The 24,671-nt window shown below is 39.5% G+C and overlaps 1 long non-coding RNA gene across 3 annotated transcripts in view; it reads left to right on the top strand.

Moving 5' to 3' along the window:
- Positions 1–361: 361 nt before the first annotated feature.
- LOC149749814 (uncharacterized) overlaps positions 362–24,671 on the top strand; it is a 67,233-nt gene continuing 42,923 nt past the window's right edge. The window contains exons 1-4 of one of the 3 annotated variants that reach the window (XR_016392531.1): positions 362–604; positions 2,062–2,249; positions 6,083–6,493; positions 6,887–7,008. This is a non-coding gene — a long non-coding RNA (uncharacterized LOC149749814). The remainder of the gene's footprint in view (positions 605–2,061; positions 2,250–6,082; positions 6,494–6,886; positions 7,009–24,671) is intronic. The other 2 variants (XR_016392533.1, XR_016392532.1) reach the window with 2 other exon arrangements.

Below are 24,671 nucleotides of genomic sequence, written 5' to 3' on the forward strand. Positions count from 1 at the left end.
AAGAATAAAAAAGAATAAAAGGAGCAGTACAATAACAAAGAATAAATATAAAATTAGAACAATAAAAAATGTATTAGGAAAAATAAAAATATAATTGAAACAACTGCAACTGCAACAAGGGAAAACAAAACCACACCAGAAACAAGAAAAAAAAGTGGTGGGGGGGAACAACCCAAAAGGAGCAGAAGAATAACAAAGTATAGAGAATAAAATAAAATTAGAAAAATAAAAGGTTTATTAGAAAAAAATAATTATATTAATGAATTATCAAGAAGAAGGTAAAACAGCACCCTGACCTAAAAGAAGAGAAAAGGAAAAAAAAAAAAAAGGCCTTGGCTCTTGGGGGTGGAGTTTAGGTGGGGGGGGTGGAACTTAGGCAGGGGCAGGGTTTAGGGTTGGGCAGGGCCTAGCCAGGGTGGTGACGTTTGAGTGTGGGGCGGAGCCTAGACTCAGGACCCACACAGCCAGAAAAGGCCTTGGGTGTGGGGACTAGGCTGGGCAACATTCAAGTGTGTGGTGGGGCCTCTGCCTAGGACCTACACGGAATGGGAGAGGCAGCACATCCAAAGGGGTTCTCTGGAGTGTGGATTTCGGGAGTTTGGAGGTAGGGCCATGGGTGAGGGTGTGTGTGTGGGGTTTAGGCCCAGGGTGTTTGGAGGGGGTCTCAGAAGGGGTCTCCGAGTGTAGAGGTGGGGCCCTGGGTGGGGGTGTAGGGGCAGGGCTTGGGCTCTACCTGGTAGGAGGGAGGCTCCCAGGGCAGAGGATTAGGCCTGGGAGCCCAACAGGCTCCCCGGTGCCTAAGTGAGCAGGGAAAGCACTGGCCGTGTTCCTTTCTGTTCCTCCACGCCCTCCCCCATGGTCTCCCCCAGGGTCTCCACAGTCGCCGCTGGACCCCTAACTGTGGGCTGGTCCCACTGAGTGTAGGATCTCCTACCCCCGCCCATTTGCCCCTCAGGGGTGCAGGTCCCAGAGGTCTGGCCTTTACTTTTGCTCCCCCTTTCCTCCCTCCCACTCCGTCAGGACCCACGCAGCTGGAGGGGTTTAGGTGGGCAGAGGATCAGGTCCGGGATTTCATCAGGCTTCTGGGGCCCAAGAGGGTAGGGGAAACCTAGCCACCCTCCGTTTTGATCCTCTGCCCTCCCAGTGGTCCCCCAATTTCCCCCTCCAGGTGTGGAATCTCTTCCTCTCCCCCAGCTGCCCCTCAGGGGCGCCAGTCCAGTCCCACCTCCACTTCTCCTCCCCACTCACTCTCCCCATGCCCCATGTCGTACTTGGTTGCTGGGGGTTCCTCCCGTCCCCTTAGGCGTCCGTGGTCCCCTACCGGTGCCTGGTAGGTGCCCTAGTTGTGCCAAGATGCGAATTTCATGCCCTCCTAGTCTGCCATCTTGACTCCCCCATATTTTCTTTAGTGCTTTATAAGGGTAACTGGGTAATTAAGTATGAAAAGTGAAACCACTGATATAAGTCAGTTCTATATTCACTTTAATAACTGTTAGAACAAAATAGCTGTTAAAATATCTTACACACTGAAAGTGGTAATTGTTTTTTGATCTATGATTATGTATCTTTTGGCACAGAGAAGCTGTCCACTCTGGCCATTCATGTAGCCCTGTTTGGAATAACTTTAAAATGCTTATCTTAGATTTCTAAGTGCTTAAGGCCAATGTCCCGTTTAAAAAACATTCTTCCATACAGTTCCAGTGACCCCTTTCCAGCACCTTACTTATCTTTCTATGCCTTAGTTCTTCATTTGGTGATAACAGTAGTTCCTACCTGATAGAGTTGTTATGTGATTATATGAGGTAATGATATTTCGAATGTGCTTAAAATAGTTGTTTGGCATGTATTAGTGATGTTTCATTTAATCCTCACTTGGGACTTATCTTGAGAGCTTAGTAAAACACCATTCAAATATAGCACTTAAAACAGTGCCTGGCACACAGTAAGTATTCAGAATAATTTATGGAAATAATTCTTCTTAATTTTTTTCTCCTCGTCTGAATCCTCCCCAGCCACATTTCACAAAAGTATCTTAGCACCTTTTATGCTCTTTTGTCTCAGGGCAGGCTTGTATTTCAGTGCTAACTTGCAGAAATTTCCTGGAAGATATATTCCTCTCCTGGGTTTTGATCTTTAAAGGCTGAGCATCCTGGAAAGATGATACTAAGTGCCTATGTTTAGGATTGGAATTTTGGAGGATGCACATTGATGGTGACAGGATTTTGGAAGGAATGGGAAGCAGTTTGAAGGTGAGATTCTAGAGGCTCCTAGTCTCAGCGTACATCCCCAGGTACATACATGGCGTAAAATCAAATAGCTTTTAGATTATAGACTTGCATAATGAGGATTTCTGCTGTGGCCGCAGAAGGCTGCAAGATGAAGCTCTTTCTCTAGAATGTCCTAAATTATGGGTGAACCCTGAAGGTGATACACCCAGCAATGGCAGAGATCAGAATTTCCTAGCAGCCCATTAGGCTTTTGAGGCTGAATATAATTTGATTAAATGAAAATAAAATCATTGATCATTCTTGCATACCCTATAAAATGAGATTCACAGCCCTTAACCAGAGAAATTGGGTCCTTTTATAGGCTAACTTTGTCTCTGTCAAACTGGGATATGCACCTCCTGATGATCCAGAAGGACAGTTGAATATTTAATAATCTGAGCTCCAGGATCCATTACCCATCTAATAGCTGTTCTTTGGAGGAAACGCAAATGACTTTTTCCTAATCTTTATTCAAGGATGAGTCTTAAAAAACTCTGGAAACATAAACAGCATGAGCTCCATCGAGAATAGTGCAGAACAAGCACACATTAAATAGTAAACTAGAAGGAATCTGAAAGAGTCAATGGTGGTCATTTTGAAGTAAAAATTCTAAACCCAGTGGTGGATGGTAGGACAGATAATGACACATCTAGTCACCACAGACTCCCTAATAAAGCATAAACCTTAGCTTTGTTGCAAGGATGAAAGTAAGAATAATCTCCCTTAATGGGAGCAGCAGACCAGAGGTGTTTAATCACCTAAAATCACTGATGGTAAAATCACCTCATCGTGCTTATGGAGGCAAGGATCATTTACACACACTTCAAGTCACCCTTGACAAACAGGCTCTTTGTTGATTTCATTAAGTGCCGAACTTTTCTCACCCACCTCGCCTCAGGATGCACACATTTCATTTCCATGCGTGTTCTGGGAGGACAGTCCATGTCATTTGCCAGCATTTCGGCCAACATATACATAATCAAATGCAGCCACCATGGAACATGGCCTGAGAAACAATCCATCCAGTGTTTAATGAGTAACATTAGCATGCTCTTAAAAGCACTAATAGCAAGTTTCATTACTGTTCATTTTAGTGTGGATGGCAGCTATCCAAAACCTAACCATGTACTAAATTCATTTTAGTAAAAGCAGAAAATAATAAATAAAATAAATGATTGTAATTACAAGTTACTTCTAGAAGTTAGACTTATATTAACATGACATTAACTCAGAAAAGAAACACTTTCTTCTTTTTTTTTTCCAGATTACAATTTTCTTTTAGGAAACCCTTTCTCTCCTACAGTGACTTTCAATCTAATATTGTCTTCAAATTAATTTTCATTATTTTATTATAAAAGTGATGTTATTATACTTTTTGGGATTTTGATCCTGAGGATCAGAAATTGTTCAGAAGGCATTTGGAGTTTTCTATAAATTTGTTTATATTGACTTTTGCAGTATCCACTCCCACTGCTTTCTTGTGTGCCTTCCTATACTTCTTCCCTTTCCAGTCTCTTCAGGATGTTCCCCAGCTCCTTTACAGCTATGGTTCTGGATGTGATTTTAGTTCTGCAAGTCACACATTCTCACGGGGACATGGATTTGGAATTTTCTGGTGCAGATGGTGGCAGAGGTTCTCAGTTGCTGGAGTCATCAGCTTCAGCGGTGTTTCCTCATTTGAGAATCTGCTTCCTCACCATTGCAGAGGCAGTAGCTGTTGTGGCAGCCTGGTGTGACCAGAACCTCAGTCTAGGGTCTGTTGCTTCCCTTCTCTCTAATTATAAGCTTTTCTACTTCAGGTATCTAGGAAAGATTCTATGCTCTACAGCTGAACCCTGAGTAAGACTGCCTTGGTGCCTACTTCATAGATTGCAAACATTTTGGTGATTAAATGGGATACTTGCATACAGTTTCCTTAGCCAAATGCCTGGCACAGAGTGGATAATAAATATTAGCTTCTATTTTCCCCTCATAATGCCTAGGGTGGTTCAATGTGAACCTACCTGATAGAAAAATTAAATCCTCAGTATACTTTTTAGTTACATGGTGACTACATATGACACAGTAGAGAAAGACATAGAGACAGTGTGTTATAATGGTAGGGCCAGAGAGTGGTGAACAGTATTTAGAGTAAAATGATCTAGGTTCAACTCTCAGACCTACTTATTGTTTGGCCTTGAGCAAAGTTTTCTGGGGTTTATTTGTTCCAGCTACAGTGGGAGATGAACTGCGTTTTCTTTAATGTTTCTCAAGTTTTTAAAATTCTGAGACTTATATTCTAGCTTCATTTGCTTCTAATTTTCAGTAATGATTTGAAATAACAAGAATGTTCACTTCTTTAGATGACTCATTGTTTAAGGCGTATGATAGCAAACGATGAAGTTGTTTTGTTTTGTTTTTAAGACTTGCCTGATGCTTGCCATCATAAAAGGTGAATTAAGCAATGCAAGGAAGAAAAAAAATAGAGGTGAGGATAGTACATTCAACGCATTTGGGAGGGTAAAGAAAAAAGTCCTCTTAGTTTAGTTTGTCTTATCAGTGACAAACTGAAACTGGTTTTTCATAGTAACACCTGGTCATTGTTCTAAAAATATGAAACTTGAGGCCTGTTTGTTGTTGTTGTGTTTTTGTTTTTTTACAGTTAGAAACCTTGATTACAGTGCTACATTTAGAAAATTTAGAAAAGGCACTCTGAGGAACTGAAAATTGTAGAAGAAAATAGAATCTCTTAATGGTGTAGGAAGTAGATAAAATCTCTGGCAGAGAAAAGCAGTTTTCACAAAAATATAATAGAGAAAGATAACTGAACTTATTATAAAGGCACCTAACTAAAAGGGAAAAATCAGTAGAGGAAAGGAAGTTATCTCCTAGTCTTAAGCTGTTTAAGGTCTTGGGATGCCAGGAAAGATGCAAAATGCCATTTATTCTTTTTCTTTCTCTCTCAAAACTGCTTTAAAAATCCACGAAAAAGGGCTTCCCTGGTGGCGCAGTGGTTGGGAGTCTGCCTCCCGATGCAGGGGACACGGGTTCGTGCCCCGGTCCGGGAGGATCCCACATGCCGCGGAGCGGCTGGGCTCGTGAGCTGTGGCCACTGAGCCTGCGCGTCCGGAGCCTGTGCTCTGCAACGGGAGAGGCCACAGCAGTGAGAGGCCCGCGTACTACAAAAAAAAAAAAAAAAATCCACGAAAAAATCAAGCCTGCCTTTTAGCTGTTAAAATTGAATTTTTAAAAAATGACATGGGTTCAGATTTGGATTGACATTATTGACTAGTCACTCTTCTTTTCATACAAATGATAGCAGTATCAGTGTTTGAATCTGGCTCATTTGGTTACGAGGAAGAATTCAGTCAGATTATTGCAGTGGACAAATGGTTGTTATAATTACATATGGACTCTGACTGGACCTGGAAGCTGAGGCGTAGAGAGAAATATTTTGCTCCCTCTCTGAGTCTTTGGTGCTCTGTGTCCATCTGCTGTATTCCCCATTCCAACCTCTGGAACTTATCTGCTGACGCTGGTTTTCTACATCTTCATTGTCCAGCTTGCCTATTTGCGTAGGTTACTTCTCCTAGATTATCTTTGTCCCCTTTCTACAGCACACATTTTTTTCTCTAACTTGTATTTTAATCTCATGTATAACATAGGAAGCCTTGCCTCTGTTGGGGTAAGGAAAGCATTTTCCTCTTTTCTCCTCAGAGCAACTCCTTCATTTGGGAATATGTAACTAATATGATTGAGGGAATTGGGACCTGGGCTGCCAAGAATTTACCACTCGTTCTTATTCTCATTCTCTTGTTCTTTCTGTTTCTCACTAGTTTCACTTCAGAGGGAAAGAAAGAAATCCTTTTTTTTTTCTTTTTTGGCCGCACCACGCAGCATGGGGAATCTTAGTTCCCCAGCCAGGGATTGAACCCGCAGTGGAAGTGCATAGTCTTAACTGCTGGACCACCAGGAAAGTCCTGAAAGAAGTCTTGATTTTAAATTCCAAGCTGTATTCTGGCTTTACCAGAATGACAGCTGTTAAATTTCCCCTTTTGATTTCTATGTATATTGATCTACTGGTTCAAGATCCATAAGGCAGTGATTCTCAACTGGAAGTGATTTTGATAGGGGACATTTGACAATGTCAGAAAACATTTGTGATTGTCAGGACTGAAGAAGGAGATTCTACTGGCTTCTGGTCATTAGAGTTCAAGGATGCTGCCAAACATCATTCAATGCACCAGGTAACAACCCGCGTTAAAAATAACAATAATAATACTGCTATATTTAAAATAGATAACCAACAAGGAGCTACTGTATAGCACCAGGAACTCTGCTCAATACTCTGTAATAACTTATATGGGAAAAAAAATTCGATAAAGAGTAGATACATGTATACGTACAACTGAGTCACTTTGCTGTACACCTGAAGCTAACACAGCATTGTTAATCAACTATACTCCAATATAAAGTAAAAATTAAAAAAATTTTTTCTAGCCCCAAATATCAGTAGTGCCAAAGTTGAAAAATTCTGCCATACGAGAAGTAAAGGGTTTGAGATTAATTATTGCCTTTTTATTCAAAAACTATTTTATTACCATTTCTAACTATCTAATCTCTCAATTACACCCTTCCAGATTCCCAGGGAAAGATATGAATGGTGAAGCCTATTTTTGAACTAGGCTCCACAAAGCACAGCCTTCTGCCAGTCCAAGGGTTCAAGTTCCTTAGTCCAACCCGAACAACTATGACTCACAAGGTATCAGCTATGATTATAAAATAAAACATGGACATGTTAGCTCTTGTCTCTAAAAAAGGTAGATAATTTTTTTAGAAGGAGATGTGATTAGGTAGGAATCATAAAACATGTTCAGACCAAAAAAATAAAATATAATTTCCTTAATACTTAATAACTTTTAATTGATGACAAAAATCAAGTGAGTCTTCTATCATGTACATTTTAAGCCAATATGATTCAGTAATATTGTTTTGGATATTCAGTTACTATATTTGTGAGAACACTTAATTTTTATTATCTCTGAGAAAAAGGAAAAAACTAATTACATATTGGATTAATTTGTGAGTTTCCTATCCTTAGGTACCCTGGGGGTCTATAATTCTTACTTCCAGGAACTCTTTGTAAGCCTTTTTTCCAGAAAAGAGTTTCAGACCAGGAATGCAGAGGCAAAGCAGAACACATTGTAGATGCTAATATTCACTAGAAGAGGAGCAAGGGAGCTGTTTTCGAAGGAGTGAGAAGGAGTGTTGTGCACAGATTCTGTTATGACTTTAATGGAAACAGTGCATGTCATTCCCACAGCTTGCTGAGTACTTGCCCCTGAGAATATAGTGATTAGAATGAATGATGTGCTGGGATTAAAACACTTTACTGTTTAGTTCTATTTGTTGGGAAACATTTACTGATTCTAGCCCTGGTTTCCCTTATGATATGATTAGGCAGAGAGGAGTCACTTTCCTGAGGAAACTGAGGTCACAGTGTTCTCTCACGATATAAAGCTCGTGAGGCATGTGGAAGAGCTGAGATCATGGATTTGGAAAGGATCGCCGTAGAGTTGTTAAAATAAAATTTTCTACAGATAACTTACTGATCTAGTTGACTTCTATTCAGTGATTCATGACTTGGGTACTGTTTAATCTAGCAGGTAGAAAGGAGCTCTGAAGAGCAGTACAAGGTGAGAGCTTTTTATAGACCAAAGTGAGCAGGGTCAAGGACGATGTACTGGTCATTTGCTAATGGGTTAATGAGAGTTCCTTTCCTTATATGGAACAAGGAGCTGGATAAGGGTTTGGTAAGCAGGCAAGCATGATTGGTTGGTTGACCTGGGCCTTCCTTTGCTTGGAGAGCCCAGGTAGGGAAACTTAGATAAATTTTGGTTTGCTGATGTGGGGCTTAGCATGAGTGATTCCATCTTGGACCTAATCTGGTTACTTTGACAGAGTCCTTGGCCTATCACATAGTCTTTACTATGCAAATAGGGCCAGTCACTTCAGAATTTTGAGAATTGATCTCAGTATCTTTCTACTGAAGACAATAACTGCTTTCCAGCATTGTGGCAAGACATTTAAGAGCTTCCATCACAGCTCCAGCGCAACTTAACCACGTAACCAGTTCTGTGAATGCTGTCATGTTCTGGAATATTATCGTGCCTCACTTTTCTGTTTTGTAAATTTGGGAAGATTGTATCTGCTTCACAGGGTTTTTTGAGAAAGAAATGAGTTACTAATAATGACTGCAAAGCACTTGTGACAGTGTCTGTCTCAAATGTTATTATCATTGTTAATGCACATTGAGCTTTTAGCTCAGTGCTTGAAAACCTGGCAATCATTCAGTCAATGGTAGCTAGTTTTTACACAGTGCCCGGTATTATTATTGCTAGAAACAAAGAAAAATAACAATTTACGTCAAGGGAGAATCCAGTAAATGATCTATGAAGGTCTGTTATTGCCTAAACCAACATATGCTTTGTGATAGTGATTAGGCTGGGTGGGAGCCATCAGTCAAGCCAGAAGGATGAGGCAAATGAGGAAACCTTTTCAGAAGACATGTGGATGATTCTAGGGAACTGGATGACGTTTTGGTTGGGGGCATAACTTCACAGTAATTGAACACTCCCCAAATATCATTTTTAAAGTAAACTTACCTTATTGCTGTTAGTTGGAGGCATAAATTTCCACTCTGTGAATGCCCTGTGCATTTGTGGATCCGATTGCAGGGTTAAACAAAATCAACAGAGTTCTTCCATCCCATTCATTTCTAATGCAACCTGTATTGCTACCATCAGCAGCAAAATAAAATCTTTTCCATTTACCTCTGACTCAAAAAGCAGAGGGAGAGGCATTTTGAGATAGTTTAAATAGGGAAATGGAGATTTAGAGGTTAAGTGATGGGTTTAATGACAGTGGTGCTTCATGTTAGTACTGTATTTCATTTTTCAAAGTATATCCTCATAAATAATCTCCTTGGATCTATACAACTAAATAGAATAGAAACAAGAATATAAGACTGTTATCTCCGTATAACAAATCAGAAAGCTGATGTTTCTCTATCAGATGTATACTCAGGCTAAACTGGAGACATTGATTCCAGCTCTCACTGTTACGTAGGGGAGCTTCTCTTGCTATCATTGTAAAGCCTACAGCATTTCCCCAGCATTGACTTTATTCTGATTTCTTTAAAAATAAACTCCTGGGCTTCCCTGGTGGCTCAGTGGTTGAGAGTCTGCCTGCTGATGCGGGGAACATGGGTTCGTGCCCAGGTCCGGGAAGATCCCACATGCCGCGGAGCAGCTGGGTCCGTGAGCCACGGCCGCTGAGCCTGCGCGTCCGGAGCCTGTGCTCTGCAACAGGAGAGGCCACAACAGTGAGAGGCCCGCGTATCACAAAAAATAAATAAATAAATAAACTCCTGCTAGTCTTTCTTGAATTAGATGCTGATAGACCTAAGAAAATGAGTCTAATTCCTCTTCCCCATTAGCCCTAAAGCTAACATACCTGCAGATCTTCTAAGTTACTCTTTTCTCTAAATCAGACTTCCCTCAGTAGTCTGAACTTATCTATCACAAATTCTAGAACTTTCATCATACGTCAGAAAAATGTACTTTATCCACTTCCCTGAAGAAAGAAAACAAGTATAATTCACTCAGCTAATATTGACTGATGGCCAACAGTATTAGAATCTTATTGTGTGTTTATGTACAGTCATGAACAAAAAAGATACAGTCCTTGAAATTAGGTAATTTGCTTATTAGGGCAGGGACATAGGTGATATTCATGAAATAATTTAAAATTTTATTCAGCAGTAAGTTGCCATGAAAAAAATAAAATAAAAAACAGTGTTCTTGAGCATTATATTATATTGAATGGAGCAAGAAGTTATCCCTAAGGAAATTGCCTTTGAAAGACAAAAAAGGAGCCAGGCATTCAAAAATCTGGGACAAGAGAGAGCCAAATAAAGGAAAATGTTAGTGCAAAGATGGGAGCCAGGCTGGTGTGATCAAAGGATCAAGAGGATTCCAATAAATAAGGACTAAGTTGAATAAGGGTGCAAATGAGAAGAATTGAAGTTAGGGACATAGGCAGGGACAGATATTCTGGGGCCTTAGGATGCCCCATAAAAGGGATTTGGATTTTATTCTAAATCCTAGTGCTATCTATTGGTTTTGAGTGTGGAGAGACTTGATCTGATCTCATTTTTAAAAGAATACGCTGGCTGTTTTAAGAAAAATGAATTGTGGGGAGGCAAGAGTAGAGTCTGGGGACTAGTGAGAGGCTTCCAGTAAACCAAAAGAGATTATCATGTTCAAACAAGGACTTGATGATGCATTGTCTTGCCTTAGAGTTGGGGCGGATGGTGATTGAAAGGGAAGAATTGGACACTTCCTAGCTGGGGATTTGAGTAGCTGGGTGGACAACGCTGTCCTCACTTGAAGTAGGAAAGACTTAGGGTGAGAGAAAAGGTCTTGGGGCTGGGGACAAATGGGTAGTTCTGGTTTTAAAAAAATTATGTCTGGAATTTATATTTTGTTTTAGATGTGTTCTCACTTATATGCAGTACAGGGTAACAGTAGTTTCCCTTGAATTTGAGCCGTTATTTCTATTATATCAGCCTCAGGTTGTAGTTGTTTATTAAGCAGTCATGTGTAGAAAAAAATGTATTCAGTGAAAAACTATGCATCCTTTCTCTCTCTCTCTCTCTCTCTCTCTCTCTATATATATATATATGTATATATATATATATATATATACACACACACACACAGACACGTACTTTTTTTTAATGCAGCCTTCTTAGATTTCCCTTCTTGGTTATCAGATTCTAGCTCTGTTTCTTGTCTCTGAGCTATTTTGCAACTCTTTGTAAGTTGCAGGTAACTAATAGATATATAAACTCTTCTCTGTGCAGTAGTGATTTTAATTGAGTACCTTTTTTCTGTGGAAAACTGGTTTTGTCCACATTTGCAATTAATTTCAACATTCCTTTACTCCATATGAATTTTTCTTCCTTTTCCCTTCATTCAGTTACAACATCTGCTTGATTTCCTCATCTAAGTAAAGTAAAATCTTTAATGTGCATTCCTTTTTATATCTGTATGAGAATCATAGCTTTACTTTTTCCTAAAAATGATCTTTTAGCACAGTTCTCACCAATGGCTCATATTGCTCTCCTGGGCAGATGAACACCCATACATTTTCACACAAACTACTGTAAAGTTGTGCTCCCGAATTCTGTATTTAATAATGTGACATTAACACATTTCATTTCATATGATGCCAATTTCCCAGAAAAATTCTGGACTCTCATGTGAAATACCCAGAATCAATTTTGCCAGTACAATTATGAATTCAAATGTCAAATGATTCATTTTATACCTCAGCCCCAAGAACATTGCATCCTCCTAGTGGAAGGGAGAATTTCTAATGATCAGTCTTTGAGCTTCCACAAGCCATTTAGTAAAATTTTAGACACTTTGTGTACAACAGAATTAGTTTGTCAATAATGAAAGATATCATTGAGTGTTTCTAAGCAAATTCATACATTGCCTCTATTCTCAGAAGTGTATACTTCAGTGACTAAGGTTCTGAGAGATTGTAATTCATTAATTCTTAGAGGAAACTTACTTGAAGTTATATTCTAAAACTGTCTTTTAAAAAAGATTAGCTCATGACTCATAAATTGGAGTGGTTCATTTTTTGTCTTGTCAAGGAAGAAGAAAACGTACTTCACTGACAAGGAAAAAGAAACATTGCATCTTTGGCAAAGGTGCAGTTTAAATATTTAGAAAATTGTGATTCATAAGTCAAAAAAGGTAACGATATAATATCATTTCCAGAGCTGTATCTGTGCAAGCACTTTTTGTACTCATATAACATTAATTGATTTTAAGGTATCATTTGTATAAGTTATTATTAACATTGAAAATATAAATCATGAAGATTAAATGACACAATTAATTTACAAAAAATAAGTTCATCTAACGTTTATTTTGTAAGACTTTTTAAAAAATATTATGCCAGGCCTGGCAAACTTTAACAAATATTTTAATTTCTTATAAATCATTTTTTGAATGTGACTATTTTAGAGGAATTATAGATGAAAACAGAGTTTTGGTTGACAAATTGAAAACTTCACAAAGAAAGAAGCATAGATTTATTGATTGATATAGCTAATATGTTTATGGCATCTGTGAGAGCCACGTATACAGGTAGATTGTGAGATGGGTTGATGATTACCAATTTTGTTCTGACATTATGAAAATAAACACTCAAATGTTACACAAAACTTATTCTTTGAGTTGGGGTGGATGGTTATTGAAAAAGAATAATTAGATGCTTTCCATTTTGGGGATTTCAGTAGCTGGGTGGACACTGTTGTCCTGACCTGAAATAGGAAAGACTTATGGTGAGGGGGAAGGTCTTGGGGCTGGGGTAAGAATGGATAGTTCTGTTTGTAACAAACTTACTTCTAGAATTCACATTTTATTGTAGATGTGTTTTTACTTGCATGCAGTAGAGGGTGACTGTAGTCTTCCTGGGACTTGAGCCTTTATTTCTGTTATATCAGTCTCAGGTTCAGTTGTTTGTTTAGCAGTCATGTGTGGAAAAGAAAGATGTATTGCATGGAAAACTATGCATCTTCCTTAGATTACCATCTGTAAAATGCTTACTTTAAAAATCTTAGTTGAACTTACTTTTATCCATACTGGGTTGACATTTTTGGTATATTTTTAACAGTTCTAAGACAAAATATTTCACTTGTCATTGAGAGATTATACACTAGACTTGGGGAAACGTGGGGGCTATCCTGATGAGGCCTCTCATTTACATTTCCTCATTTGTGAAAGAGAAAGTATTTAGTTTCTGGAAACTTGGGGTTGCCTCCCCCCTCTTTATGTTAGACTACATTTTGAATTGGCCTTAGAGTTCCTTCAAATAAAGCAACAAGCAATAAATGGATATTTTCATACTTCTATAAGCTCTCTTCTTGAAGGAGAGATCCCTTGTAGTATTCACCATTTTAGCTCCAGAACCTACATTGTTGATGGTTGAGGGTAGATCTCATAGAGGTGTCTTTGCCTTACTGGGGAGTCTTTGTATGGCTTATAGGGTACAATTCTAAGGTCAAAAGGAAAGTGATTGACTCTATCCCTAACATTTCTCAAGGACCCGTGATGATAGAGAATCACAACTCTCTTCCCACATTTGGTACCCTAAGAGGTAGATTTCTGTTTATTCTGTATAAGAAATATTTTTATTTATTACTTTATTTTATTTTATTTTATTTTTTGCGGTACACGGCCTCTCACTGTTGTGGCCTCTCCCGTTGCGGAGCACAGGCTCTGGACGCGCAGGCCCAGTGGCCATGGCTCACGGGCCCAGCTGCTCCGCGGCGTATGGGATCCTCCTGGACCGGAGCACGAACCCGTGTCTCCTGCATCGGCAGGCGGACTCTCATCCACTGCAGCACCAGGGAAGCCCAAGAAATATTTTGAAAAGAAGCAAACATCATTTCTAATCAAAGAGATGTTTTTCAAAGGAGTTCTTCAAAATGTACGTGTTCTTTTCCTTTGGGATAGTACATAAGACCTACCTTCTGGAAAGGTACACACATATCAAATCATGTGCTTCTTCCTTAAAAGGAAAAATTCATGTTTGGTCAATCCTCTTTACTTCCCATAAGGAAAAATTAACTCATTTCTTAGAGTGTCCAGAGACTCTCAAGCTCATAATGAGTATTTTATGGAAATTTTCTCATAATTGAAGATTAATGTTTAGTTTATGATTTTATTTCAATAATCTCTACCATATTTATTTTTAACCCATTGCACAAATAGGGGTAACATAAGTTGACTAAAGCAGTATAACAAAGATTTTATGTTTGATGGACTTGGGAAGAGGGAGGAATAAGAAGTTTTTACACCCTTTTTCTCACTTGTTCCCAGCAGTGATCTCAAGTTTCAGGACAGTCTGGATGGCAAATAGGCGAATAGAGAAAAGTATGCTTTGTTTCTGTGGCAGTCTCAGAGCCAATGACTTCTCTGGGAGAGAGGTAGCTTATCCAGCCTAAAATTTTGAGACTGAAAACTTAGAGGGAAGCTGGTGCAAGATTTCTGCAGGATAAAACCCTTGGTGCTACTGCCAGAAAGGAATAGATGTCTGGTTTGTGATATTAGTTATCTGTTACATTCTTGGAAAGGCTAAATATCAGCTTCCCTGGTACCCAGCAAATGGCGATAGGTCAATTACTGCTGCTCTAAATGAATATTTTTAAGCAACTTTTTCCCCTTGGCATTATTTAAAGCATAAGTGGTTAGATTTATTTATTTATTTTTCACCAGCGTATACATGTCAATCCCAGTCGCCCAATTCATCACACCACCACCCCCACACCCCCGCTGCTTTCCCCCCTTGATGTCCATACGTTTGTTCTCTACATCTTTGTCTCAGCTTCTGCCCTGCAAACCAGTTCAAGTCTACCATTTTTCTAGGTTCCACATATATGCATTAATATACGATATTTGTTTTTCTCTTTCTGACTTACGTCACTCTGTATGACACTCTCTAGATCATCCATGTCTCAACAAATGACCCAATTACGTTCCATTTTATGGCTGAGTAATATATATGTGCCACATCTTCTTTATCCATTCGTCTGTCGATGGGCATTTAGGTTGCTTCCATGACCTGCCTATTGTAAATAGAGCTGCAATGAACATTGGGGTACATGTGTCTTTTTGAATAATGGTTTTCTCTGGGTATATGCCCGGTAGTGGGATTGCTGCATCATACGGTAATTCTATTTTTAGTTTTTTAAGGAACCTCCATACTGTCCTCCATAGTGGCTGTATCAATTTACATTCCCACCAAAAGTGCAAGAGGGTTCCCTTTTCTCCACACCCTCTCCAGCATTTGTTGTTTGTAGATTTTCTGATGCTGCCCATTCTAACTGGTGTGAGGTGATACCTGATTGTAGTTTTAATTTGCATTTCTCTAATAATTAGTGATGTTGAGAAGCTTTTCATGTGCTTCTTAGCCACGTGTATGTCTTCTTTGGAGAAATGTCTATTTAGGTCTTCTGCCCATTTTTGGATTGGGTTGTTTGTTTTTTTAATATTGAGCTGCATGAGCTGTTTATATATTTTGGAGATTAATCCTTTGTCCGTTGATTTGTTTGCAAATATTTTCTCCCGTTCTGACGGTTGTCTTTTCGTCTTGTTTATGGTTTCCTTTGCTGGGCAAAAGCATTTAAGTTTCATTAGGTCCCATTTGTTTATTTATTTTTTTAATTTCCATTACTCTAGGAGGTGGATCAAAAAAGATCTTGCTGTCAAAGAATGTTCTTCCTATGTTTTCCTCTAAGAGTTTTATAGTGTGTAGTCTTACATTTAGGTCTCTAATCCATTTTGAGTTTTTTTGTGTGTATGGTGTTAGGGAGTGTTCTAATTTCATTCTTTTACATGTAGCGGTCCAGTTTCCCCAGCACCGCTTATTGAAGAGACTGTCTTTTCTCCATTGTATATCCTTGTCTCCTTTGTCATAGATTAGCTTACCAATCTAGGAACGTGGGTTTATCTCTGGGCTTTCTATCCTGTTCCATTGATCTATATTTCTGTTTTTGTGCCAGTACCATATTGTCTTGATTACTGTAGGTTTGTAGTATTGTCTGAAGTCAGGGAGTCTGTTTCTTCCAGCTCCGTTTTTTTCCCTCAAGACTGCTTTGGCTATTCGGGGTTCTTTGTGTCTCCATACAAATTTTAAGATTTTTTGTTCTAGTTCTGTAAAAAATGCCATTGGTAATTTGATAGGGATTGCATTGAATCTGTAGATTGCTTTGGGTAGATAGTCATTTTCACAATATTGATTCTTCCAATCCAAGTACAGGGTATATCTCTCCATCTGTTGGTATCATCTTTAATTTCTTTCATCAGTGTCTTATAGTTTTCTGCATACAGGTCTTTCCTCTCCCTAAGTAGGTTTATTCCTAGATATTTTATTCTTTTTGTTGCAATGGTAAATGGGAGTGTTTCCTTAATTTCTCTTTCAGATTTTTCATCATTAGTATATAGGAATGCAAGAGATTTCTGTGCATTAATTTTGTATCCTGCAACTTTACCAAATTCATTGATTACCTCTAGTAGTTTTCTGGTGGCATCTTTAGGATTCTCTATGTATAGTATCATGTCGTCTGTAAACAGTGACAGTGTTACTTCTTCTTTTCCAATTTGTATTCCTTTTATTTCTTTTTCTTCTCTGATTGCTGTGGCTAAAACTTCCAAAACTATGTTGAATAATAGTGGTGAGAGTGGACACCGTTGGCTTGTTCCTGATCTTACTGGAAATGCTTTCAGTTTTTCACCATTCAGAATGTTGTTTGCTGTGGGTTTGTCATATACGGCCTTTATTATGTTGAGGTAGGTTCCCTCTATGCCCACTTTCTGGAGAGTTTTTATCATAAATGGGTGTTGAATTTTGTCAAAAGATTTTTCTGCATCTATTGAGATGATCATATGGTTTTTCTTCTCAGTGTGTTAATATGGTGTATCACATTGATTTATTTGCATATATTGAAGTATCCTTGCATTCCTGAGATAAATCCCACTTGGTCATGGTGTATGATCCTTTTAATGTGTTGTTGGATTCTGTTTGCTAGTATTTTGTTGAGGATTTTTGCATCTATATTCATCAGTGATATTGGTCTGTAATTTTCTTTGTTTGTAGTATCTTTGTCCGGTTTTGGTATCAGGGTGATGGTGGCCTCATAGAATGAGTTTGGGAGTATTCCTTCCTCCGCAATTTTTTGCAAGAGTTTGAGAAGGACGGGTGTTAGCTCTTCTCTAAATGTTTGATAGAATTCACCTGTGAAGCCATCTGGTCCTGGACTTTTGTTTTTTGGAAGATTTTTAATCACAGTTTCAATTTCATTACTTGTGATTGGTCTGTTCATATTTTCTATATGGTTCAGTCTTGGAAGGTTATACCTTTCTAAGAATTTGTCCATTTCTTCCAGGTTGCCCATTTTATTGGCATAGAGTTGCTTGTAGTAGTCTCTTAGGATGCTTTGTATTTCTGCAGTGTCTGTTGTAACTTCTCCTTTTTCATTTCTAATTTTATTGATTTGAATCCTCTCCCTCTTTTTCTTGATGAGTCTGGCTAATGGTTTATCAATTTTGTTTATCTTCTCAAAGAACCAGCTTTTAGTTTTATTGATCTTTGCTATTGTTTTGTCTCTATTTCATTTATTTCTGCTCTGATCTTTATGATTTCTTTCCTTCTGCTAACTTTGGGTTTTGTTTGTTCTTCTTTCTGTAGTTCCTTTAGGTGTAAGGTTAGATTGTTTATTTGAGATTTTTCTTGTTACTTGAGGTAGGCTTGTATAGATATAAACTTCACTTTTAGAACTGCTTTTGCTGCATCCGATAGGTTTTGGATCATCTCGTTTTCGTTGTCATTTGTGTCTAGGTATTTTTTGATTTCCTCTTTGATTTCTTCAGTGATCTCTTATTTAGTAACATATTGTTTAACTTCCATGTGTCTGTTTTTCCCTGGAATTCATTTCTAATCTCATAGCATTGTGGTTAGAAAAGATGCTTGATATGATTTCAATTTTCTTCACTTTACTGAGACTTGATATGTGACCCAAGATGTGATCTATCCTGGAGAAGGTTCCATGTGCACTTGAGAAGAAAGTGTAATCTGCTGTTTTTGGATGGAACATCCTATAAATATCAATTAAATCTATCTTGTCTATTGTGTCATTTAAAGCTTCTGTTTCCTTATTTATTTTCATTTTGGATGATCTGTCCATTGGTGTAAGTGAGGTGTTAAAGTCCCCCACTAGTGTGTTACTGTTGATTTCCTCTTTTATGGCTGTTAGCAGTTGCCTTATGTATTGCGGTGCTCCTTTGTTGGGCGCATATATATTTATAATTGTTGTATCTTCCTTTTGGATTGATCCCTTGATCATTAGGTAGTGTCCTTCCTTGTCTCTTGTAACATTCTCTATTTTAAAGTCTATTTTATCTGATACGAATATTGCTACTCCAGCTTTCTTTTGATTTCCATTTGCATGGAATATCTTTTCCATCCCCTCACTTTCAGTCTGTATGTGTCCCTATGTCTGAGTGGGTCTCTTGTAGACAACATATGTATGGGTCTTGTTTTTGTATCCATTCAGCAAGCCTGTGTGTTTCGGTTGGAGCATTTAATCCATTCACGTTTAAGGTAATTATCAATATGTATGTTCCTATGACCATTTTCTTAATTGTTTTAGGTTTGTTTTTGTAGGTCCTTTTCTTCTCTTGTGTTTCCCACTTAGAGAAGTTCCTGTAGCATTTGTTGGAGAGCTGGTTTTGTGGTGCTGAATTCTCTTGGCTTTTGCTTGTCTGTAAAGCTTTTGATTTCTCCATTGAATCTGAATTAGATCCTTGCCGGGTAGAGTAATCTTGGTTGTAGGTTCTTCCCTTTCATCACTTTAAGTATATCATGTCACTCCCTTGTGGCTTGTAGAGTTTCTGATGAGAAATCAGATGTTCACCTTATGGGAGTTCCCTTGTATGTTATTTGTTGTTTTTCCCTTGTTGCTTTCAGTAAGTTTTCTATGTCTTTAATTTTTGCCAATTTGATTACTATGTGTCTCAGCGTGTTTCTCCTTGGGTTTATCCTGTATGGGACTCTCTGCTCTTCCTGGACTTGGGTGGCTATTTCCTTTCCTATGTTAGGGAAGTGTTCGACTATAATCTCTTCAAATATTTTCTCGGGTCCTTTCTGTCTCTCTTCTCCTTCTGGGACCCCTATAATGCGAGTGTTGTTGCGTTTAATGTTGTCCCAGAGGTATCTTAGGCTGTCTTCATTTCTTTTCATTCTTTTTTCTTTATTCTGTTCCGCAGCAGTGAATTCCACCATTCGGTCTTCCAGGTCACTTATCCATTCTTCTGCCTCGGTTATTCTGCTATTGATTCCTTCTAGTGTAGTTTGCATTTCAGTTATTGTATTGTTCATCTCTGTTTGTTTGTTCTTTAATTCTTTTAGGTTTTTGTTAAACATTTCTTGCATCTTCTCAATCTTTGCCTCCATTTTCTTTCCAAGGTCCTGGATCATCTTCACTATCATTATTCTGAATTCTTTTTGTGGAAGGTTGCCTATCTCTACTTCATTTAGTTTTTTTTTCTGGGGTTTTAACTTGTTCCTTCATCTGGTACATAGCCCTCTGCCTTTTCATCTTGTCTCTCTTTCTGTGAATGTGGTTTTTTTCCCATAGGCTGCAGGATTGTAGTTCTTGCTTCTGCTGTGTGCCCTCTGGTGGGTGAGGCTATCTGAGTGGCTTGTGCTAGTTTCCTGATGGGAGGGACTGGTGGTGGGTAGAGCTGGCTGTTGCTCTGGTGGGCAGAGCTCAGTAAAACTTTAATCTGCTTTTCTGCTGATGGGTGTGGCTGGGTTCCCTCCCTGTTGGTTGTTTGGCCTGAGGCAACCCAACACTGGAGCCCACCTGGACCCTTTGGTGGGGCTAATGGCGGACTCTGGGAGGGCTCACGCCAAGGAGTACTTCTGCTGCCAGTGTCCTTCTCCTCACGGTGAGCCGCAGCCACCCCATGCCTCTGCAGGAGAGCCCCCAACACTAGCAGGTAGGTCTGGTTCAGTCTCCTCTGGGGTCACTGCTCCTTCCCCTGGGTCCCGATGTGCACACTACTTTGTGTGTGCCCTCCAAGAGTGGAGCCTCTGTTTCCCCCAGTCCTGTCGAAGTCCTCTAATCAAATCCCGCTAGCCTTCAAAATCTGATTCTCTAGGAATTTCTCCTCCCATTGCTGGACCCCCAGGTTGGGAAGCCTGATATGGGGCTCAGAACCTTCACTCCATTGGGTGGACTTTTGTGGTATAGTTCTCCAGTTTGTGAGTCATCCACCCATCAGTTATGGGATTTGATTTTATTGTGATTGCACCCCTCCTACCATCTCATTGTGGTTTCTCCTTTATCTGTGGTAGTGGCGTATCCTTTTTGGTCAGTTCCAGTATCTTCCTGTTGACGATTGTTCAGCAATTAGTTGTGATTCTGGTGTTCTGGCAAGAGGGAGTCCTGATCCCTTACTTGAAACACCTATCTTTCCAAAGATTATGACAAGAAGAAGGTTCAAATAAATAGTAACGTTTCTTCACTTTAATGATAACTTAGAAACTCCACTTCCTTTTGCACCACCCTGGTCTCACAGCTCCCGCCCCTGCTCCTCGGACCAGGTCCCCTATTTATTTTTTTAATACTCAAAACTTATAAAAGTAGTAGAATCTAATATTTATTGTTATCTTTTACTGTTTGTGCTTTTTAAGTGTGGTCTTTGGTGACCACATAGTATTCCTTAACGAGAATGCACCATATGTGTTTAACAGCGTCCCCATTTTGGGACAGTAGGAAAGTTTCCATTTTTAGCCACGTACGTGTAATACGGCCTTGAGGGTGGAGCTTTGCCTGTATGTTTGGAATCACTGCCATACTGTTGGCTCTGAGGGATGGAAGGCTCTCCTGTAGATACTCCAAAACTCTGCACCTGTGTGCCTTGCCGCAGCAGTGTGTCGGTCCCTCTTCACCAGCAACTCTCTGACCATCCATTACAGTTGAGAGTAGCCATCTTTCAAGAGAATGGAAACTGTCTCATCCCCCTTCATACACTACTTGGACCTTCTTCTTGTGCTCATGAGGCACTTTTGAGAACTTGACTCTCTCTTGATCCCTTCAAGGGGATCCAGTATGTGTGGTGGCATTTCTGACCTCTGAGAGGGAAACAGCTGTATTTGAAAATATGAAGTTAGTAGATGAGCAAGATGCTCTTTGGGAAAGAAGAAGAACGAATATTTTCTTTGAGAAGTTGAGCAGTCACTGTAACGTACAGTAGACGATTCATGTCTCTGTGTAAATTGAATTGTGATTATCTTTCCCATACACTCAAAGCCTTATTTATTTTGAGTACATTATATAGATGCTGCTATCCACAGGATGCAGAGAGGATCCTATGTAATGTGTCAGCCTCGACACTGCAATAGAAAGAACTCATTTGCTTACCATGTTATACGTATTGGTCTGCATTTCCCCAGGCTGTGAATTACTCCCTTCCAGGGAATTTCTGCCTTGGAAGGATCATTAACTCTTTGAGGGTACCAGCAAACCAGGTAGCAGATTCACCTTTTGTGAACTAAAATTCTAAATCCAGAAAAGACGATGAGAGTTCTGAAGTCCATCTCCCTATCTTTGTAAGAGGATCATCTTAGTAAGGAATGATTAAGGTTGTGATTTTTAAGGAGGCATTCCTAGATTCAATTCCTTCCTCCATAAGGCTTAAAATTCCTCTATGCCTCAGTTTTCTCATAGGTAAATAATATCTACCATATAGTTTATTATGAGGATTAAATGATAAATAGAACTTAGATACTAATAAGAACTCAATAGGGAATTCCCTGGCAGTCCAGTGGTTAGGACTCTGTGCTTCTACTGCAAGGGCCACAGGTTCAATCCCTGGTCTGGGAACTAAGATCCCGCATGCTGTGTGGTGTGGCCAAAAAAAAAAACAAAAACAAAAAAACCCCGCAAACTCAATAAAAGCTAGCTATCATATTATTAGTCTTATTATTATTGTCATTATTAATTTGATGAGCTTCAGAAAAAATTGTGCACCTTTCTTCATGCCGTTGAGACCTGGCTGTCCCTTTAAGACCTGCTACTCTGAAATAATAACCAACCACAAGTAAACCTAGTCAGTGGAGAAGAATTACGGCCATTTTCTTTCCTTTTTTTTTTAACTTTAAAAAAAGAGCATTACAGATAACCCCAGTTATACAGATTTTTTCTTGTGTCATTCCATTTAAGCTCTTAGGAGCACAAAGTTTTAGGTCTCTAGTCTCTTAAAGTAGTAAATTGTTTAAGCAAGAAAATACTGCATTGATAGGATCCTGATTAGCTTATTGGCATTTGGCTTTGTGGATGCAAATGCTGAGCGAAGATTTAGGATGCAAAGATTTAGGAAAGCGGTGTTTAAGACCAGCTCTGCCTCTTAGCGTTGCGACTGTGCACTACTCAGTGCCTCTCCTTTGCAGATTCTTATCCAAGTTATGGGACTTGGTAATCTCTGAGATACCTAGAAGAGCTAATATCCTGTGATTGATTCAGAAAGGAATCATGCTTTAAAGAATGGGGAATGAATTCTGCTCCCAGTTCCTCAGGTAAACTATTACTATGGTATAATAAATTGTTGGGAAAATTATTCTAATTTTCCTTGCCATTGGATAGATACAGCCATTGAAGCATTTCAGGTGAGAATAGCTTGTCTGGACAGCACCACAAAACCACTGCTGGGCTGGATTAAGTTCCTGACATAACAAGCTGATATAAAAGGTTATCAGAAGTGAGTTAGCCACACAGAGAATTGGCAGGTGTAGCCACTATCAGCAAAGCTTTGTTTGTCAACAGTGTTCCTAAGGGAATCACCTTCTCAGCAATGCCACTGTCCCTGCAAAGTCATTCTCTCTGTAGCTTTGAGAAACTCGCTTCTTGGTACAGCCAAACCCTTTTCTATTCAATGTGTCTGCCATCTTTTGAGAAGAGCTTCCACCATAACGTGTCATGTTCATTTCTGTGACTTCATAGTATTTGGCACTTTCTGGGTCTTGAAACAAACACAGTGTCAGCAAACTCATTTCTTCATCCAGGAGGAAAGGGCCAAGTTGTTGTTGCCCAGTTGTTGCTGGTGGACAGAGGCTCTGTTTCCAGGTTTTCAGGGTCCTGGTATACCTGTGTTTACCTTGGAAACTAAGACATGCTGGGGTTTTTTGTTTTTATTTTTGCTTTTTAATCAGGGCTATAGTTGCTTTACAGTGTTGTGCTAGCTCCTGTGGCACAGTGAAGTGAACCCGCCATATGTATACACATATTCCCCTCCCTTTTGGATTTCCCTCCCATCCAGGTCACCACAGAGCACCAAGTAGAGTTCCCCTTGCTATACAGCACATCCTCACTAGTTTTCTATTTCATGCTGGCTTTATCTCAGAAATCACTCTTATCCCTGCACCTCTTGGTTCACCTGTGAGTGAAGACTAGAAACTTCTCTTTTTATCTGACCTCTTGTTTAAAGAAGAAGAGTATTTTGATGTTCTGTTGACACACTGATTACGGTGGAGTAGTGTCTGCCTCAGCAATTAGGGTTTAGTCAGCACTTAGGGCAGAAACCATGTATAGTGAAAAAATGCCTTTAGAAATCCGTTAAGTTTGACATAAAGTGCAGCGTAAGTAGATTTGTGTACAATTCTATGAAGTAAAATACGTATATGAAAAATGCATATCTTCAAACTAGAACCACACTGCACACACTGCAAGCTGATTACTCTGAGAGAGGTTCCAGGGACCGACATACCTTGTAGGCACAGTTAATTTGTGTCTCCCTGTTCACTACCCTCCTGGTTATATTTAGTGCATGGAAGGGCAGGCAGACTCACTCAGGCTACTTAAATTCTTGTTTCTCTCCTTCTCTCTTTATCTCCCTAGATGTGTACAATTAGAATATTATAAGCTAAATACCCAAATGATGTGGCTCCTCTATAGCTAGGGTTAGCTCTGTATTCATAGAGGGGAAAGATGATTTAAAAGATGTTTCAGTAATAGGCTGCTGCAGAGAATCAGTTTAAATTACTTTTTTTTTTTTTTTTGTGGTACTAGGGCCTCTCACTGTTGTGGCCTCTCCCGTTGTGGAGCACAGGCTCCGGATGCGCAAGCTCAGCGACCATGGCTCACGGGCCCAGCCGCTCCGCGGCATGTGGGATCTTCCCGGACCAGGGCACGAACCCGTGTCCCCTGCATCAGCAGGCGGACTCTCAACCACTGAGCCACCAGGGAAGCCCTAAATTACTTTTTGATGCATCAAAGAGCACTTATTGAGCACCTATGTTACGGACTCAGTGTTTTGTGTGCTCCCTCGAAATGCATATATTGAAACCCTAACCCCCAGTGTGATGGTTGGAGGGCCTTTGGGATGTAGTTAGGTTTAGGGTGATGCCCTCATGATGAGATTCGTGTCCTCATAAGAAGAAGAGACAGGAGAGTCAACTCCCTCCCCACAAGCACACATGGAGGAAAGGCTATGTACGCACAAGCTGGAAGGAGGCCCTCTGTAGCCAGGAATCAGCTCTCACCAGACACTGAATCTGCTGGCACTTTGATCTTGGACTTCCCAGCCTTCAGAACTGTGAGAAATAAATGTCTGTTGTTTAAGACACCTGGCCTGTGGCATTTTGTTATGGCAGGCTGAGCTGACTAAAACAACTTACTGTCCTCTTGATCTAGATTTTTTAAACCAGGGAAAGAATGCTGTTGCCTGCATGTGAATGTAAACGTGATACATAATAGAGATGACATTACAGATCACTGAAGAA

Source organism: Delphinapterus leucas, chromosome 3, assembly GCF_059928025.1.
Source record: "Delphinapterus leucas isolate spDelLeu-1000000601 "Yukka" chromosome 3, BTC_Dleu_Yukka2, whole genome shotgun sequence".
NCBI lineage: Eukaryota > Metazoa > Chordata > Mammalia > Artiodactyla > Monodontidae > Delphinapterus > Delphinapterus leucas.